General features: G+C 33.1%; 1 protein-coding gene and 1 non-coding gene across 3 annotated transcripts in view; both read right to left on the bottom strand.

Annotated features, from left to right (window-relative positions):
* Window positions 1–18,661, bottom strand: part of LOC149424976 (uncharacterized) — a 177,375-nt gene that overhangs the window by 64,107 nt on the left and 94,607 nt on the right. The window lies entirely within an intron of this gene.
* On the bottom strand, window positions 16,352–16,423 carry TRNAQ-UUG (transfer RNA glutamine (anticodon UUG)). The gene has a single exon. It is a non-coding gene; the product is annotated as a tRNA-Gln (tRNA).

The following is an 18,661-nucleotide window of genomic DNA, read 5'->3' as shown; positions in this document are numbered from 1 at the left end:
CTGATGATGCCTTTTATTATTACTTTGAAAACTGGTTTTCTTATTGCATTAGAAAAGTCAAACGCATCACCTCAAAGGGTTTCGTTCAAGCCCTGACTTATCGACTTCTCTCTTTTATAGCGGTCACAACAGATCAATACCCATTACATAAATCTGAAGAATTTGTTTGTAAGACATAAATACAAGTTGTTGGTAAGTATTTAACGTCCATTGAATGCGAACCTAGAACAACAAAAACAGTTTTTCATATAAAGTGTGAGTCATCAACTAGAATATGTAGCTTGAACAAGATCTAGATTATTATTCAACTTCAAAAACATGTAAAAAAACTAACGCTGTGTTGGTACTTTGAAGGCAAAACCTTGCCAAACTTTACTCGAACAACTCTTCTTTAAGGCGATACACTACGTAGTAATGCAAAAACATGTGTTTTTGGTTTGAAAATTTGGTAGCCTAGAAATGTTTCTGATGCTTTAATTAAATACTGCGAGTAAAATACATCTTGGCCTTTGAAATAATCGAGTATTTTTTAGATAAGTCTTTTTATAAGCCCAGAAGAAAATAATGTATAAGGCCTATGAAAACTGCTTTAAAGTTCAAAATCTCCTACTAACGAACCCATTTTCGGTTATGATTTTATTGTATAAAGTGGAAAATGATGTTATTTATAAAATGATCGGAAAAAATTAAATATTTATGCCTGAAAATCCACAAAATAAAATAAAAGTCACTTTTTGGCAATGTTTTTTTCTTGCGTAAATTAAAACAGGCGGATGGTGTTAAGCGGGAATTTAAACCTTATCGCCATCTACGAGTACGTAAGGGGTGTTATTGATAGCGGCTCGATTTAAAATACTACACGACGTAGTGCGTCGCCTTAATAAATGTTATATCCCTCTTAGAGAGGTTTTCGTGCGAGAAAGTCTCACGTCCCCAATCTCATGTGCACACATTAAACTTAATCATAATAATATGGCATATCGTTTTACCTGCAGGCGAGCAAACTATTAAATAATATGGGACGAAGTTAGTCGGATGTCACGATGATTATAATTTATGCATGGGAATAAAACTAGTGGCAGTCATAGAATTGGCACGGTAAACTGTCTTGAATCTTGTACCGAAAGCTTTACATTTTATATTACCTTGATAATAGTTATTTAACATTTAAAAATAGACTGAAGCTTATTATTAATTAGCGAAGTTTTCTTATCTTCTTCTTAAGGCGACACAAGACTCTAATAACGAGGGTTTGCTCTAGGCTTACATTTTAATTAATCCCAACGAATTCATAACGATAATAACGACGAATTCGTAACGTAACGATATACATTCCTACGGATGTAAGTTATTTATATTTGAGATTAGAAAAGTACCGTACCGTTAAAATATTTTATGTAAGACTATTTGAAAATTTTATAAAACGTTTTTCAACTATAAAATTAGCTTTATCGAAGGAAGCAAACACTTTGTGATGTGACATTATATATTAAATGAAAAAATACACTTTGTAAAACACCACTTTTATTATGAATTAATATTAACAGCCAATCAGGTTTCGCTTAGCTCAAGCTTCGTCAGGACTTATTATATCAACTTGCTATATCAATCAGTTGATATAATAAGCCCTGACGAAGCTTGAGCTAAGCTAAACCTGGTTGGCTGTTAATATTAATTCATAATAAAAGTGTTGTTTTACAAAGTGTATTTTTTCATGTAATATATAAAATTAGCTGTAAGCATCAGATTTTAAATTTCTAGACTATGAATTAGTAACTTCCTGAAAGATTCTTATAGAAACATCTGAGATTTTAGTAATACGTTCATCAAAAATAATTAAAATTAACCCCACGGAAAGATCAATTTTCTAGACCTGCTAGGGCAAATTCGACCGTAGGTTCATCCATTAAGCCGAGTTAAGCGCCGAATATTCTTTTTACACGACTTCATCACTTACGTCAAGATTACCACATCATTTTAGACATTTGGTAAGGCAAATTTCAACCGAAGGTCTGTCCAATACACCAGGGCAGCGCGTCGCATATTTCTGTGCACGGCTTCTTCACTTACGTCGTTAAGATTACGACTTTATTTTAGGGCATTGTATAGTTTTAATTCTATGGATCTTATACAAGGCCGCTTAGATTGGGCATTATCGTGTTGTGATTGATTGATTTGGAGGAGTGATTTTTTTTCTGTAAGAGTATTTTATGGTTGTTCAAAATTCAAATTCAATGGCTTCAATCATACGATCCAATGGAAAATAAAGGAAGCGCCTCTTGGGCATATTGAATTTCAACTGCCATACGCAAATCGTATAATGTATTACCTTTATTTTTTGTGAAGATTACAAAAGTGTTTTTGTCTTAAAGTAAGTTTTTATGTGTGTAGGTACCTACTATTCTAAAACATTGTTAAACAAGATAATAGAAAAATGAAAACCTGGTTAAATGTGTTCGTAATTCCTCTTCGATGATGAATAAAGTTCTTACCTGAAAATAAAAAGAAAAATTTTGTTAGAAATAAAACACAATGATATTTTTATTGGTTTATGATTACTAGGTGAAATATCAGTACTTTCTGTGGAATTGACATTTTTTATTTAAAAAAATTGAAACCGCACATGAGTCCTAACCGTCAGTGAGACTATGGTATCCCCAAGTGGGGTATGTTGTGAGGCTAAAGGAAGTAGAGAGGTTTAGGAGATGGAGAAGATGAAACTGACTATACAGATTTGGTCACCAAACACGGCTAAAGCCATTTCAAGAAACGTTTCAATTCTGAATGTTATTCTTCCACAAGAGCGATACTGAGAGTATCTTCAACTTTGGAACGTGCCGCAAATATACTAAATAATATTTTTAAAGAGTAATTTTGTGAAATAACATTATAAAACAATCACATATTAATCAAATAAAATTTACTTTCGCACGCCGGGATTTGAACCTGTGACCTACAGCGTACTAGTCGAGAGCACATATTACAAATTGCGCAGTGCATAATAACCCTTTACATACATCCCCTATAATAATAAACGATTTTTAAATATAAAATTTTAAGTTGTGTAAAATTTTAAATACGTTTATTGGTAAGGAGGCTACTGTTTATTCAAAAGTTTAAAGGCGGTATGTATACCTAATGATTTTAATAAAGCCATGAAATTGGAACAAAGGCTAACTTACATACTCATTTCGTATTTGTAAAAAAGCATTAACTTTGTAGTTCGTCATAATTTACAATATAAACACATTTATTTGTTTAAGACCACTTTTATGTTGTTAAAAACTCTTACTTATACAAATAATTATATATACAAGAATATAATGGTTTTATTTTCGTCCTGTTCGTGCTGGTAATTTTCTTAAAAATATTCCAACAGATTTTTCCAGAAAAAAATTCTAACGATTGGTATTTTTTCACTCTAAAAGATATATCTTTAAAATTTCAACTTTTTAATGATGGAAAAAGTATTAATGAGCAAGCCATTTTTACTAGTGTTTTGACGATTTAAAAGAAAGCATGTCACGCCACTGCGATCAAAGATTTATTAAAATATAAAATTTCTCATGTTCATTAAGAAACATCTCGACATGGTGTCACAGTCGTAAAATTTATTTACGTGTTATTAAATGCAACTCTACGTATAATTTTATCTGGTTTCTTGATTTTACGGAGGAGTCAATAGTACAACATAATTATATCCACCAGGTTTTTAGTTGAAATTACCATAAATTTCATTCACAGTTATATTGGTAAGCACTTCAAGTCAACACTTCAGAGCTTTGACTCAAAAGTAGAAATTTGAAACGCCTAACAAAATAAATAAATTGAACGAGAATTTTATGAATACTCTCAAATAATTAGTGCGCTCCTAATTATTAGTTTACATCACCATTTGGGGAATGTTTTAAGGAAATATGAAGGATATCGATTGGGAAAGTTTACGAATCATTTTATAGCCTGCCAAAATAATCGAAATCTAACTGGGTACGCGTGACGTCATACGTACCTCGGTTAACATATAAGGTATGAAATCAACAAATCACAATTTAAATATTTAATAAGATTTCCAATAATCACGAATTCTTAGGTGTTAGGAATTATCAGCGCCTTGGCTCTTTGATTCCTTGACTCCTTGGGAAGTCTGCAATTGGATTGCTCCAATTGCGCCTGAATAGGCCCGACCCTGCAGTAACTTTCTTACGGACTTCTTTTTTAAAATAACTCATTTTACTATTTAAAATAATCAGTTACAATCCACAAATTAAAAAATATATATACGCAGAAGAATTTTACAATACCGGCAGTATTGTTTGTCCCATTGTTGTTTTGTGAAGATCGATAAAATCCAATATAAAATGAAATTTAATTTCATCATAAATCTTTTTTTATAAAGTTTGTTGCCACATTCATTAATTGCATTCAATAAAGAATACAAAAAACTGTTTTATTGATTAATTGCCTACTTATTGTATTATTTTTTTTCATCCAGGTACAGAACGACTTAAAATAATCATAATTCCTGTTGAATAATGCTTCTATTAAAATCTACATTGTGTAACAACGCATCTCAACAGAAATTAGCATAATTTAGCTTTACAAAAACCTTTTTTTTCTTCTGCACGATCTCTAAATTCCCGAGCGAAAAAACATCCATGGCATGTGAAGATCCACCGATCAATCATAAAGATTTTCGTGAACAATGTTCGAGGTCACACGTCCCCATACAAACCAATACCTGTCGGTCCAGGTAGAGTTGAAGGTCTCTTATGTCTAGATCAGCTGACGATGCTGCGAATTAGTAGATTTTAACCTGAGGCCCGATTCTCAACAGCGAATTACTATATGCGGTCTGTTATACTCCTCCAGTGGTAGGTATATTTGTACACGATCTTTAGAAAAGGGTCTCTGATTAGTTTATTGTTTGATCCTAATTTTAAGCCAAACTTATCGTCATTCGACCATTTGTAGACACATAAAAAGTATTATTAGTAAATTGCTAAGTTTACAATGTTTTAGATTAATTTTAAGTATGCTAAAGAGGGTGTTAATGAACGCACTTGACTTAATTTAACATTCCTGATTCCTGACATTATTTGGAGTAAGAAATGTAAATGAAATTTAGCACCGATTTTTTTTTCTACTTGAAACACAAAAAGATCAGTAAATATTGGACAGTTAGAGTCGGGGAATGGGTTAAAAAGTTACTCGCCTGAGTGACAAGTGATAACATGCGGAAGATTTTTTTTTAAATTGAAAAAAAGCATTATAAATTCGCCGGAGACCAAAATTATGTTTACGTTGTTTACTCCAAATAATCTTAGGAATTACTAGATAAAGAAAATCAAATACAACACTTAACACCATGTAGCCCTGAATAGGTATAAATACTATGTTATTTTTTCTATTTTCTTAAAAAAATACTGTTTTAGAAACTAGAAAAAATTATCTTCTAAGTGAACTATTTAAAATAAGCACTTGTATTTATAAATAATACATTTTTAGTATCAAACTTGAATAATGTTATCAAAAATGCTTACCATATTTTTATTTTTAAAAATTTATTGAAAATTTTTATCTGGTTCATACAATAAATAAAAAAAATAAAGTTAATGTAATTTTTAGAATTTTGTTCATAGCATCCAGTATATCTATATATGTATATGAAGTAATATTTCTCTTTCTAACGTCTGAAAAATCACGTATATATTTTCGCATGATAGATAAAAATACTGTTATAAAGTATGGACCCTCGGTCGAGATAATATTATCCTAAAAGGCTATTACAGGGGTTAAGATGTAATATTAACACTTTTGCTCATTGAGCATTGGTAAAACAAAATGATTTGCCAACTCGTACAAACAATTCAGCACCCTTTCGGAGGTGAAACCGTCCGAAAATACAAGGATATACAAAAGCTTACTAAATTTTGAATAAAATAAAATTTTACGCCTCTAGCCTCCTAAAAATGTTATATTTTTGTCGGTGATCTGTGAACCCATTCGGTCAGGCCTTCAATAGGATATTCTTATAGCTTACAGGGTTCCTATCAGGGAAATAATCATTTTATAAATCAACTCGCTCAACTGGCTCGGCCGTCCGAGTTAGGACGAGTAATAGTGGAGGGATGTAACGATGTAACGATACAAAGTTGTATATCGAGTCCTCGTACCTTGCACGCCAAAGTAGTGCTCAGGGGCGTGCTATCCATATGGCGTGTAGGCACATAAGCACTGCCTACCCTACCCTACTTAAATAAAAAAAATATAAGTAATTAATACAAAAAAATAACATTTTGCAAGAAATAACTCTACACTTTCAAAGTGTTCACTTTCTTATAAGTTAATTATCAAAGGCAGGAACTAAATGTGCAAACGATCACACGTCATGTTAAAAATTTGTATTTTTTAAATGTGAATACCGCACAAGAGTCTGTGAGGCTGAAGGTAGTGGGGAATGGAAGAAGATGGTGAAGACGAACGTGGGAAAGTATCTGGCAACCAATATTTGGTCACCAAACGGTGGTCTTAAACAAGGGCGTTAGTGAGAGTATCTTCCACTCAAATAGACTGCATATAATTTTACATTAATAAATTATGTAATCAAATAAAATTTACGCTGCGATTTGAACCCGCGAACTTCGGATTGCTAGTCGAGAGCCTTACCGATCGACCACTGTTTTGTCTTCAATCGATACAAAAATGTGCATATGCTCATTCAAGGGATGACTCGTTTGTCTTTAGTGTCGATAAAAGCCTATTGTTATAAATCACAAATGTAACAATCAGTGCCATCTGTTGGATCATCTTTAATGTTAATTAGTATATTTTTATTGCCAAAATAATTTTGTTGTGTTGGCGTACATGCAATTATGCGGTTGAAAAAATGTGGCAATTTTATAAAATTCTGTAATTGGCTTGTAAAGCAGTTTTTTGGATATTTACTTAGGTAATCTCAACCAACTAGCGATGGATCATGACTCATTTTATTTTTCAAGAGCGGGAGCCACGGTACCAGCTTAATATTTTCGTTCAGCTCAAAGAGTCGACTCAATTGAACGACTGCTTCATTGAACGGGTGCAACGAGCTCAGAGCGCATGAGTAATGAGAATATTATGATTGCCCGGTACGACTCCCCTGATACAACTCCCAGCGTATGAATGATCGTGCGCCTCTTGCTACCGGTACGCTGCCTCGTTACTACTTGAAAAATAAGAAGTTAGGAGGTTAGTACGTATAGGTATGTACTTATGTCCGAGTCCAGATGTCTCTGAGTATGTAATAACAATTAATAATTTTAATGGTGCTATTTTCCTAAAATATCTTCCCATACAAAAGAGTAAACGTTCAACTGAGCCGTGGTACGGTTTACCGGTAGTCGTACGAATATGGCTCATCAAAAAGAGCTAACTCAGTTTTGTGAATCGCTCATGAACAACTCATCGCTACAATCAACATCGGTTAAAGCCTGCAGCTAAGCTTTTCCAACTGCCTACCCTTATTAAAAAATTCGGTGCACGCCACTGGCGGTACTAGACTTATTGAAGGAGTTCTGTACTGCGGGTCATTCCAATTTAAATGATTCACTCCCTCTCTCTAGGGGTGACTACTAAGCGCTAAGACTCAAAATGCATCTAGCAATTCCGTTTTCACACTATTTTAAATTCAAGTGTAATGTTATTAGAATCCTAGATTTGTCTTACCCCCGTGCACTACCCAATAGTGTAAGAATAAACTAGGTTTTTTTTTACATATTGGAGAGAGCTTTACGTGTTGGGAGCTACTTTTTCGCCTAGTTTTAATAGGGATTGATTTCTAACAAGAATCTTATTAGAATGTTTGCTGATATATATATTTTTTTAAATGAATTCAACCGTTTTACTAATAGATAAGCATGAACCTCGCAAATATATCTTACCGCTAGGTTTTTATCAATAATGATATAAATTTTACATTCGAACATAAATAAAAAAAACGATCGAACGGTTGAAAACGGGAACCTTTAACTACAATTTTCCTACATTGTATTATTGTTCATTTTAAATGGTTTTCCGTGGAAAATATCCACAAGGTATTCTTAAGTTTCCTGTTAGATTTGATGTTTTTGTAATAAATAACTGCATAACGTGCATAACTATAAATCATACCCATTTCCTTCCCATAACTTCCTTATGTCTTTTCTGTCCAAAGACCCTTTCATCCTCAAAGATGACATAAGAACCAAGGGAACTTGTATTTCTCAGAACCTCCTGTTTAAAGAAAATATTTAAAAAAAAAACTTTTAAATAGCTACCAATTATTCCTTAAATCAAGTCAATGTTTATGCCCAATCAATAATTATTTCTATGGCTTCAAAACAAATTTTAGTGTGACAATATCTACCCTTAAAATATATATTTTTTTTAAATAACGTTTACCTTCTTGTAACATAATTATTTAATAATGTTGAATATGCGCACAATATTTCGTTTGTATCCAGGCTTTATCGGATATCAAAAATAGTAATATTGAGTTTTAAACAGGATATCTTTAAATGTCGGAAATGGGGTATTGCCTACAGGCCTAGAATATTTCACTATCTAAAAAAATTTGCTCTTATTACTGGCTGAACAAAAAAATAATCTAATAATATTTTTTAAAAAAGGTTTAGTTTTTATTTTATTATTAAAACATAAAGAGAGCCTTTATTATTTCAGTCCTATAACTTCGATGAACCACCGTTCAGATAAGGAGTTCATGGTGTGTATTCACTACCGTGACTTTGGTAGACACATTGTGACCTCTTATAAGAGTCAAGTAGAAGAACTGGTAAGGTGAAACATAAATAAATTTAAACAACGTTTCCTTACCATATTCTATTAAGAAACCTATCTTTCGTAGAAGACTCTAATAGGAGGTCGGAATAGTTTTACCAGCTTCCCTTTACAATAGTTAGAATGATTCCTACTAGAATCTTATAGCAAGACACGAGGCCGTACCGAAATCACCAAAGTGAATTCCTCCATTTCAAACCTGAGGCACAATAATAATTTTTGACTTCAAGTAAAAGACCCACTTACAGTGTAACTTTTTGGGAAGTCCATTGATTTAATATATCTAGATTTATATTGTTTGATGGTTAGTACATTCAAGATAAGAGAAAAGTTTACCAAATCCGAACGTCATGAAAAGCGTAAATACTAAATAAAAAATTGTTCAGATTTTATATTTTCTGTAAAAATACATTCGTATTCAGCAGCTGCTTTTCGTGTTAGGTGCGCAGTGCGAACACTGCTCAAATTTTCCCGTTCCAACGAATAGACCCACTTATAATTATTAACTTATTCGAAATTTGAAAAAGGGGATACGACAACCATACTGGTTAAGGTTAAAATATTCTATTCGATTGCATAGAACTTGATTACAACCTAGAATCCCTCTGAATGGAGCTATTTAGATTACTTCAGTCCCAAAAGCAAAAAGAATCGGAAAGAAATATGAGAAATAAATACAGACGAAGTGGAGAAGTAACAGACTGCTCGGATCTTATTAATAAACATAGTTAAAGCAAATTCAAGCAATTTTTCGACCATAGATGGCGGTCTCTTATTGAAGGTACCTATCTTCCACTCTTGTCGTGTAATATATTACGATATAATAATATTCAATCTCACGCGGTTTGTATATATGATTGTTGCACTTCCCCCTCCTCAATCCAACGTTTCGGGCAGCCTAGCAATGTCCATCGTCTGGCTTGAAGCAATATCAATATCAAAAACATAGAACCATTTGTTTGTGCTAACATGAAACATTGAGGTGTTTCATGTTAGCCCAATGTTTTTTGTTTTTGTCCAATGTTCTGAAAAAATTGGTCGCTGGAGACCTGAATTTACACAAACAGCCATGTACAAACTTTATTATCCGTTCAGAAATACATGCAAGCAGATCTTGATATCTTTAAATAGTATAAAATAAAGTCACGATCCGCGTCTGTCTGTTTGTGCGCTTAGTTACTACAACTGCTGTACTTGTACAGTGCAATACTTACTGCTTCTAAACTACGCACCGGATTGTGACAAGGTTTGCACTATCATTTAGAAAAATTCTTCCGAAAGGTTTATATATATAATACATGCATATTATATTTATAGAAAGTAGAGAAAAATTGATACATTGTAATGAAGTCGTAAAAAAATATGACATTACTAACGTTGGCTAAACTTTATGAGATACATCAACATATTATACTAAAGAATTTTATAACTTTAAAAGGCCTACAGAAAAATCCGCAATTGTATATCTCTATCTACTAAGGATAACCCCCAGCAACGCTTGGTACATGTCAGCTAGTAAAATAATATGAATAAATATTTGAATACCAAGTAAGTTTACCAAAACATAAAGTTTATTTACTTATTTGGTATAATTGCATAAATAAGGAAGTGTCTGTAACCGCCTTCCCAGAGAGTTGGTATAAATATAATAGTTACTATCCTAACGGTAAATCTAGAATGCAATGTAGCTAAAAATTAGTTATGAGTTCAATGCAAGCCCCGACCGATGCCGACAAAATGGGACCACTTCGCCAAACTAGGTGCAAAAACCACCAACATAATGATTTGGATATTTACATAAACACTTTCCTTTTGCATTCACCTTGTTACTGTGCGAAATATTTGACGGTATCAGGATCAGATTTCCAATATGCAGAGATTTAGTCAACTTGCTTGAGAATTGATAAGAAAGCGACCTTGGAATTGCTTTGATTTGAAACCTTGGTAGGAAAACCATTTTCCCTTTTTACTCAGTGGCTATTTTTTATTTTACAAAAGGTAAGTCGATTTGTCAACTCAGGTTTAAGCTTGCAGTTGACCTGCATTGGGGTTTTGTATTCAGTTTAAACCAGTTGAATGAATATTGTTCAAGTGACAGATTTTAACATTGTCTTTTCTTATTAAAAAAATAACCCTTCCTGATGGAAGTGGAGTGGAAGTTACTCTCAATGTCAGCTTGGTGAAAGACCAAAATTAAGAATTAAAACGTTTTTTTTTAAATGGCTTTAGCCATGTTTGGTGACCAGATCTGAATAACCTCCACCTTCCTTCTCCCACCTTCTTCCCAATTATACTTACTTTCAGCCTTTCAGCATACCCCAATCAGGAATGCCATGGTCTCACTGACTCCCAGTTAGAACGCTTGTGTGGATTTTACATAAAATAATCTGTAATGGTGAACAGCGAGCTCTGGTGTCATCAAATTTGAACATTTTTTTCTGGTTAGAATTTTTAGATGAACGTTTACCTATTGCTTTCTACGAAGATTTGAAAAAACTGTTAGCTTTTTTAAAAATTACAAAAAGACGCCATCGTTTGTTTCATATTTTCAAATACCTATCCAAAGAAAAAAATATTTAAAAAATAACTCTGATGAAACCAGTTGGTAAAACTAGTTACGTTTGCTTTCGCATCACCTTTCAGTTAGTTTTAATTCGAACGTTTTGCATTTCGTCTGTCTGTAAATCTGGTTCAAAAAAGATTATTTTTTCAAATTTGAAATTTTCGTGTTTACTTGGACTTTTTTATTAGAATTTCTTCAATATTATGGTACCTAGTATCTACCTGAAGAAAGTTTGAAAAAAACAATTGTTATTAAGATAGTGACGTTTCTTTCGCAATAATAAATAATTCCTCACGTGAAATGAAAATAATGTACGGTTTATAATTAAGGCGATGCCATACGTAGTAATGCAAAATCATGTGTTTTTGGTTTGAAAATTTGGTCGCCTAGAAATGTTTCAGAAGCTTTAATTAAATATTGCGAGTAGAATACATCTTGACCTTTGAAATCTTTTTATAAGCCCAGAAAAAAATTATGTATAGGCACTATGAAAACTGCTTTAAAGTTCAAAATCTCCTACTTACGAACCCATTTTCGGTTATGATTTTATTGTATAATGTGGCAAATTAAGTTATTTATAAAATGATCGAAAAAAAATTAAATATTTATGCCTGAACATCCACAAAATAAAATAAAAGGCACTTTTTGGCCATGTTTTTTTCTTGCATAAATCAAAACAGGCGGATGGTGTTAGGCGGTTATTTAAACCTTATCGCCATCTACGTAAGGGTTGTTATTGATAGCGACTCAATTTAAAATATTACACGACGTAGTGCATCGACTTAATTAGGCAGAGGAAATTTTGGTTTTCTTTAATTTTTAAAAGTAAATTTAAAAAAAAAATTGATGCGATGTTTCTGATCTGATAGATTAAAAATCAAAACGATCAGCTGACTCTTTATTTACTAAAAACATATAGCCAGGTGCTAAGTAATGTCATTGACTTGTGAATTAGAGTTCAGAACAACCACATGTTTGTTTGCGCTAACGGAACACGGAACTTTGGTGTATTATGTAATTGTGTAGTCCATTATTCCTGCATAAAGTCGGATACATCGAACCAGTTCGATTGAATCAACCAGCTGAACAAAATCTACGACCACTTCACTCCCGGGGCAATGCACAGAAATCGTAAAGCTACTGCTAATTTATTTCCACCATAAATTTACATTTTATAGGATTTTCCACGAGAATAAGCATGTTATTAAATTAAATCTAAGATGAAAATTGTGCTTTATAATAATTGTTTGACTGAACGTAGCGAAGTCCTGTATTAACTCGATGATGATGGTAGCCATGTTCGATAGTACCTTTTTATTCCGCAAAACAATACGCGAAGTCAACTGTTCACATAACTTCTAGTAATATATTAATAAAAAAACGCAGTCCCTCACGCAATCACTAAATTTATTCTAACCTAAGATTAACCCGAAGAAACGTAAACAAAGGAAATGCAAATTTCAAATATAGAATTAAAATAATTTTCTGGTAAAAAATATTATATTTTAGGTAGGCTCATCAAATGTATGAATTCTTGACACATCGGTTCCAATTTTGAAAATGAATTTGAAATTACAATCACAGACAGACCCACAACCGAAATTGGTAAATCCGATGTTTCCGGAAAGGATGGACCGCTTCATAACTCTATCATGAGCCATGATTCATGGCACACGCTACTTGCTTAATTCACATGCATGCACCATCTCATACACACTCTTCAGTTATTCTGACTCTTGATGACCAGACTTAAGTAGGCATTTGATTTGAAAAATAAAGACAAACATTCCCGGGTTACGAATAACCTGACAATATTTGAAAATCTCCTACTACCACCAAAGTAAGCTGAAAATGTTGCTTGTGTTGTGATGGAGGACTTAGCCAGCCGAGGAATTGAACACACTACGCCTGGGTGAGACCCAAACGCGATGTCAACTCGGCCAGCGACCGGTGATACTCTTATTATTTTCTTAACCTTACTCATTACGTTAACATCAGCCGTGCATTCTTTCCGGAGCACCAAATTTACCTGTTACCACACATGCGTCTCAGCCTAAAAAACTCAGAATCTTTTTTCTACAGCATTCAGTCTAAAAAATATATTAAATATGTATTTTTTTAAGGAAATAATATGTGTACATCTTATTTCTAAGAAAGCAAAAAAAATAAATCCGATTTCGATTTGGAGCAATTTAATAATTTCCCGCTTCCTATTCGGACAGAATGCGCCGATCGCTTCCTTATCTCGAAGTTAGCCAATGAACTTGGTTCATTTGGGTCAAGTATAATATATTATACTGCGCTAGGAAACAGCGCTCCGCGTGAAAGGTATTTCATTGCCGGTAAGTAGGGCATTGCCCTCTGCGAAATCAGCCATTTTCGTAATACCGTGAGAGTGACAGCACATTCAACTTTACCGAAGATTCCACTTTACAGAAGATTCAACTTTACAGAAGTGTCAACTTTAGAGAAGATTCAACTTTACAGAAGTGTCAACTTTACAGAAAATTCAAATTTACAGAAGATTCAACATTACAGAAAATTCAGCTTTACAGAAGATTCAATTTTACTCAAGTTTCAATTTTACAGACTATTTAACTTTACAGAAAATTCAATTTTACAGAGTATTCAACATCGCAGAATAATCAACTTTACAGAATATTCAACTTTACAGAAGATTCAACTTTATAGAAGATTCGACTTTACAGAAGTGTCAACTTTACAGAAAATTCAAATTTACAGAAGATTCAACATTACAGAAAATTCAGCTTTACAGAAGATTCTACTTTACAGAAGATTCAAATTTACAGAAGATTCAAGTTTACAGAAGATTCAATTTTATACTCAAGATTCAGTTTTACAGACTATTTAACTTTACAGAACATTCAATTTTACAGAGTATTCAACATCTCAGAATGATCAACTTTACAGAATATTAAACTTTACAAATATTAAGCATTAAAGAAAATTCAACTTTTCATTTAAATAGGATTTACAATAAAACGACAGAGTTATATTTTTGCTTGATGGCGCAGCGAAGGTTTTTTTTTAAAGGTAAAAATAATTAGGTTTTTATGACTAGCAAGAATGTAACTAGACTTGCCAAAATGAAAACTGGGTAATTGCAATTTCTTCAAAATCCATTTTAATTTGAATTTATTTTAAACAGGTACCCGTTACTGGAAAATTTCGCATTCTTTCACATTCTTAATCCCTTCTCAATTTTGTATCGTCTCGAAACATTTCCTGAATGATTCCCAATAATTTCCTTAACTTTTGTAGTATTCAAATATAAAAAAGTGTAAGTACGGGTTGTTTTACAGAAATTGAACAAATCTTCAAATTTCAAGGGTAATTTCCAAGTTCTGTAAAGTTTAAATTCAAGTTCTGTTATTAATGAAGTTTTCTGTAACAACTGGCCAGTAATAATATGATAACAGAACTTGTATATTATCCTTGAAAATTAACTTTGTAATTTGATGAATTGTTCAACTTCTGTGAAACAAACCGTCCTAAGAATATTACAATTATTATTATCTACAAGTATTGTGTAACTAATGTGTATAAAACTGTTCTTATCACCTAGACAAGATCAGAGATGTACTTTATTTCAAATAAATCCATTTCAAATGGAAATGCAAAATGCAAAATGGGTATTTTCCATTTTGCATTTTAAATGCTTTTCTAAAAACCATTTTGCATTTTGCATTTTAAATGCTTTTCTCAATGCATTTTCCATTTTAAATGCTTTTTTGCAACATTCTTCCTACTATCTCCACTCATCTTTTTTTCATAAGCCCCAAATATCAGTCGGTCCTCAACCTCGCTATAAGAGGTAATTTACATTTGTCAAGTTGCTCCCTGGTAGAAGCCCTGGCAATTTATTGATACCATTACAAAAAATACTGATTCAAATACTGAACATGGGGCCATGACGCTGTAATATTAAATGTTAGATAGCAGTTTCTATGTTTTTACGTTGCCAACATTAGTCGCGCGCAAATTTTTTGTGGTTCATAATCGTGGCATTTTTTGATTTACCATAATGTAATATGTTTGTTCTACATTGATGTCCATTATTAAATGACAAAACTGTTTAAAAATTCTATAATTATTTTAATTGTTTGATCTGAGAAACCATTTTGCATTTTCAATGCATTTTGAAAATAGGTATTTTGCATTTTGCATTTGAAATGCTTTTCTAAAAACCATTTTGCATTTTGCATTTTCAAATGGAAAAGTTTTGACCTATTTCCATTTTGCATTTCAAATGGTTTTGGGTACCCATTTTGCACATCTCTGGACAAGATATACAACATTGTATATTTCAAATATTATGCTATTTTATTAACGCGATAAGGTTATTCAGATTTTACTTACTAAAATATACGGAAATGTACTTATTTAAGATATCTAAATATGTATATTTTAATCTGCTTATAATTTGACATATAACCGATTTGCACATGCCAATAAATTAGGTTTAATAATCGTGTTTCTGAAGGCAACTAAATAATTCAAATAAAATCCCACGGAATCTGTTAATAGTGAAAATTTTAAAAGAAAGAGCGTAATATAATTATTTCGTAAAATAATTTCAAACATTTCTTGTCATTTTATACGGAAATACTGGAAAATATGTGAAAATTCAATTTTAACTGTGTATCTTAAAAGTAGTTAGTTATCTACTAGTTAGATCAAACAAATGATAACTGGTATTACAAAAGATGTCCCAGAAAATGTGATTAGATTTGTGAGATAAACAAGGATTAAATAATAATAATCGAATTTAGCTCTCAAATAAGTGGGAATTTAATTGTGAAAAAATAATAAACAAAAAGAAAAGAAATCTCGTTTTTATTTGGGTAGATACTTACACATTTTTAAACTAGTCTTGACGTAAATCTAGTGAGCAAGCATTAACATTAAAATAATCTTTATATCCCTTAAAAATGCGTTTAAAAAAAATTGTGCAGGTTCCACCGAGATTTGAACTCGGATCGCTGGATTCAAAGTCCAGAGTGCTAACCGTTACACCATGGAACCGATGTGAGAATCTCACGCGAGATGAGATCCAAGTCTACTCTCTGTGATAGATTAACTTGGTACAGACGAATCGATTACACAGTCGTGCAGGTCGTCAGCATTTCACTTTAGATAGACGTGCTGTTATATTGAAACGTTCACATCATAATATTCTCTCGATGTGCTTCGCAGTGAAATAGTTTTGAGTCCAGCGATCAGGGTTCGAATATCCACAGAACCTTGTTTTTTTCTAATTGCATAATCCAGTTTTTTTCCTAGTAAATCACTTAAGCAAATCTTCCAACTTGTCGCCAAAAATAATACTTTTTATCACAACCCAACTTTTACAATTAACTTTTCAACTAAGTAAAATATTATTTTACAACTTTTCTTAAAATTCTGTACAAAATATCGATGGTCTAGCGCACACATGTGTAAATGTGAAATTTGAAATTTTAATTTATAAGAATACTATAAGATGTAAAGGAACAAAAGTAATTCTAGATGAAATCAGTAGGATTGTAAATTTCCCACGAAAAATCTATTTACAAAGTGAGTAATGTGAGTCTGGATAAATAGTACTTCACAAAAGACGTAATTGTTATTACTTAAAACTGCACGAAAATGTTTCGTATAATAATAGTTATAATTATTATTTTATTCCGGATTATACGCATAGGTTGTGCAATGTAGTGTAATCTATATAGGATAGCTTACGATTTGATCTATGCACACAATACAACATAATAAAAAAATAAGAAAGTAAGCAAATAAATCGACATCATGCAACAAATAAAATAAAAATAATTTTTTAATTAAATGGGAAAATTAATTAACAAACCGACTGCGACTTTTATTAGATTTACATTTCGGTAAGACACAGTAAACCCCGAGGAAAATAATTCCCCTCAGGGCCTAAATCATCTTTAGTATTGCTCTGGATGTAGGATTTAGAGGAGGTTCTTGGAAGGAAAAAGATATGAAGGGTGGGTAGGAATCTGGAGGTCAGTGGGCCCAGGAGTGACGGATGTATGAATCCATCCCTCGCACTGCGGTGCAAGACGATACGAGTCCTGCTGAAGTTAAAAAGACTCCCTCAACCCGTCCGGCGCGCCACGGGGTGAGTGAGCAGGCGCATCCGCCGCCAGGACCAGAACAAATGGACGGCATCCCTGCTAAGTCACCAAAAGTATTGAACCACTTGGGGTGGCCTATAGCAGAGGTGTAGGTTATCCAATGGTTCCCGGGGCAGCGATACCGCCTCCCAAATTGTCCTTCTAACGTATTCCGGTTCAAATGCTTTTAGTTATTTTTAAAAATCTACTCTCAACCATCTCTCTCTCTCATATTATTACCTGCAGTCGTCGAAATTGTTTTTTACCAACGAAAAAGGGAGAAGGTAAGCGTGGAAAAAATAAGATTGCGTATTTTTACTTCAATTGTCATACAGATGGGTTTAAAAAAACTAGATCGTTCGCCATATCCACATCTCCCGTCGTGAGGGCATATCCTTCGGGGAAGCGCAGCAGCACGCTTCTGGCTATTAACCACCGTATTTGAAGTGATCACCGCGAATATATACGTCTTCATTGCCGGTTCCTAAGTGGCCACATTACCATCTTGACTGTTAACGCGCGGCCAATTTGCCCGCTGCCCTTGTAGGGGAGCGTTTCCACCGCGCGGGGCAGAAAGCAGAAATGCGGCTCTGAAAAACGCCGCACGGAATGCGACCGGGCGGGCTGAGATTGGTCTCCCTGCCAATGGAAGCCAGTGGTAGATGGTAAAAGGAAGAGGTCTTCGATTCATGCGGCACAGAGATCTCTGGAAAAGGGTGAAAGTCGCAAGCAACCACTTTCAGCATATTGAAGTAAGACGTATAAGTAAAGAACGGTATAAGAGTTTATTTTCTCATCTTTTAAAAAGGATCTTTTCAGAGTCTTCAGAATCTTCTGTGCCATCTGTCCAATTAGTCCGAAAAACGGTTCCATCGCTCTACCGACCGACTGCTCGCCAACCGACAGGAAACTACAAACGGTCTATGCGCAGAGCGTACACCGGGAAAAATTATTAATAATGAAAATTGATAATTTATTAAGAATCTCTCCAAATTATTCGTAAACTTGTTAAAAACGGGATTGCAGGAGATTAACGAACGAATTTAAAGGTTTCCTAGTAAAATACGAATGTTTTATCACGATGTTGGAACACGTATTAATAAAAATCCTAATATTTTCACATTTCGTCACTGTAGTCAAATAT

Source organism: Hesperophylax consimilis, chromosome 3 (genome assembly GCF_061612785.1).
Source record: "Hesperophylax consimilis isolate HC1 chromosome 3, BYU_Hcon_1.0, whole genome shotgun sequence".
In the NCBI taxonomy this organism is placed as follows: Eukaryota; Metazoa; Arthropoda; class Insecta; order Trichoptera; family Limnephilidae; genus Hesperophylax; species Hesperophylax consimilis.
This window is presented reverse-complemented; position numbering and strand designations above follow the sequence as displayed.